Genomic DNA, 2,807 nt, shown 5'->3' on the forward strand with positions numbered 1-2,807 from the left:
CTTGTATTTCTGAGGGGTTGGTTGTAGTAAGTCCATTTTCATTCATAATTTTGTCTATTTGGGTGCTCTCTCTTTTCTTTTTGAGAAGCCTGGCTAGAGGTTTGTCAATTTTGCTTACTTTTTTAAAAAACCAACTCTTGGTTTCATTGATCTGTTCAATTGTTTCTTTGGTCTCTATGTTGTTTATTTCTGCTCTAATTTTTACTATTTCTCTTCTTCTACTGGGTTTAGGGCGTTCTTGTTGCTCTGCCTCTAGTTCCTTTAGGTGAGCTGTTAGATTTTGGACTTGCGCTTTTTCTAATCTCTTGAAATAGGCCTGGAGTGCAATGTACTTTCCTCTTAGGACTGCCTTTGCCGCATCCCATAGATTTTGAATTGTTGTGTTTTCATTTTCATTTGGAAAACAGACTGTTCTTAAGACACTTTTCTTAGACCCTTCCTCGGCCAAAGATCCAATTCCATTGCTCACAAGGTCTACCCTGCACAAAACACCAGGACAGGAACACAATTCAGCCAAGTGCTTTTCTACATTTTCTAACAGCAACACCTTTCCTCCAGCTTCCAATAAAGTGTTCCTCATGTCTGGGACTCCGCCAGAGTGGCCTCTGGGGTCTGTACTTCCACAACACCCTCCTCATGACCACCGCGGCGTTCTCAAGAAGGCTGAGGTCCCCTCTACAGCTCTCCCCTTCTGAGCTGTCACCAGAATCGCCCTTCCTGCTCCTTTCATGCTGATGCAGGCTTTTTCTACCCCGCACTCCCAACTCTTCCAGCCTCCATCCACCGGGCTGTTCCCATGCCACGTACACAGGTTTAGGGATGTTTCACAGGTGTACCCCACTTCTCATTACCAATTTTTGTCTTAGTCTATTTTAAGCTGCTACAACGGAATGCCAGAGACTGGGTACTTTATCAACAACAGACTTCTTTTATTTTTATTTATTTATTTATTTATTTATTTATTTATTTATTTATTTTTTGTCACAGGGGCAGAATCTGAGAAGTCTGAGCTGAAGACACTGGCAAATTCAGTGTCTGGTGAGAATTCATTTTCTGGTTTATAGACAGAATCTTCTGGCTGGGTACTCAAATGATGGAGGGGCAAGGGAGCTTGCCTAGGCCATTTTTATAAGGGTACCAACCCCACTCATGAGGTCTCTGACCTACTCACCTCCTAAAGGCTTCACTTTATATCATCGCCGTGGGAGTTAGGTCTTAACATATAAAATTCGGTGGAACACAAATATTCAGCCCATAGCAGGGTACCAAACAGATAACAGACTTTTCCTTTACTGCTGGAAGTTTCAAACACTGTAGATTTGCTTACTTAGTCCCATTAAACTTTAACTGGTAACAAGGAGTTTCAATTTTGCCATGTTTTACCGGCTACTCTACTGGCAGAGATGTGATAACACCCTAGAGAAGATATTGAGACTGAGCCTTTGGAACTACCAACAAAGAGCAGATCATCTAAACAGTGAAAAAATTGGCTATCAAAGGATGGAGGCACCTATGCTAACGTCTTCTGCGTCCACCGCTGGTACATGGCAGAAGATTTGGTTTTACCAACACTTCTCTCCTTGTAAGTCTCTCTATTGAGAATACCTCCCTCTAAAACTTGTAAGACATGGAAATACACAGTGCAATGCATCAGTGTCTACCAGAGATTCTAAAGCAGCAAAAATAACAGGATGTTGAATGCACCCAAAGGATTCTATCTATATTGCTATGGGAGCTTCCTTCCTAAACCCTATCACTTGAATTTGAGTTGTCTTTTTCTAAGTGAGTGCAAAGTATTTTAATGTGCAAAGTAGTCAGGTGCTGCAGCGATATTACACTTTCTCTTGGGCAAGTATTTGGGAGGGATTCAAGGGACCGTGTGAGGCTAGCATGGGGTCTGCCTAGGATAGTAGGGAGACTTCATTCTCCTTTGGCTCTTCATCCTAAGATACCTGCTGCGCCTCTTTATCTTATAGCTCTTAGTGTCTACAGAGTAACCAGGACCAGGGGCTTTGCTCTGTCCATGAAGGTAACCCGCAGACTTGGTGCTTCTGGACCCCCCTGTACCTAACGTCCCCTCCATCTGCAGCATCACATAGACAAGATGGTGACATGGATACCTGCTGTGAAAGAAGACACAACAGGACCAAACGGTGGTCACTTATACTAAGCCCCATGTCCCCAAACCAAGACTCAATACCTAACTTAACTACAGTTTCGGCCTCTCCCAGCAATGGGATCTGAAACCCATCAAACTGTAATTACTTGGTCAGCACTAGTGAAGTAATGTGCCTCACAGACCGCTACCAGCACTTAAAGAAAGGTGGCCTTACCACACCATCCACTTCTTGCAATCCACTTTTTGCTTGCCACCAATCCCACAGCTTCCTTGTCCACCTCCCTTCTGCCCGTAAGTCTTCTATTTTGTACAGTTCCTCGGAGCCCCTTTCTGTCGCTGGATGGGATGATGCCCAATTCATGTACCATAAAATAAAGACAATAGGATCTTTTAAATTTACGTAGTTGAATTGTGATTTCTTAAAATTAATTAATTAGTTTTGAGAGAGAAGGATAATGTGTGTACAAGCATACAAGCAAGGAAGGGTCAGAAAGAGAAGGGGGTGGGTAGAGAGAGAATCCCAAGCAGGCTCCATGCTGCCTGTGCAGAGCCCAATACAGGGCTGGAACTCATGAACCGTGAGATCATGACCTGAGCTGAAATCAAGAGTCAGACGTGGAATGCCTAGGTGGTTCAGTCAGTTAAGTGTCTGACTTCAGCTCAGGTCCTGATCTCACAGTTCTTGGGT

The 2,807-nt window shown here is 43.6% G+C and overlaps 1 long non-coding RNA gene across 1 annotated transcript; it reads left to right on the plus strand.

The window, feature by feature from the left end:
- The first annotated feature begins 961 nt into the window (after positions 1–961).
- Positions 962–2,518, plus strand: LOC120239713. The gene is made up of 3 exons (XR_005530495.1): positions 962–1,038; positions 1,402–1,582; positions 1,977–2,518. It is a non-coding gene; the product is annotated as an uncharacterized LOC120239713 (long non-coding RNA).
- The last annotated feature ends 289 nt before the right edge of the window (positions 2,519–2,807 follow it).

This window comes from Hyaena hyaena, unplaced genomic scaffold, assembly GCF_003009895.1.
Source record: "Hyaena hyaena isolate Hyena2069 unplaced genomic scaffold, ASM300989v1 scaffold_235, whole genome shotgun sequence".
NCBI classification, from domain to species: Eukaryota; Metazoa; Chordata; class Mammalia; order Carnivora; family Hyaenidae; genus Hyaena; species Hyaena hyaena.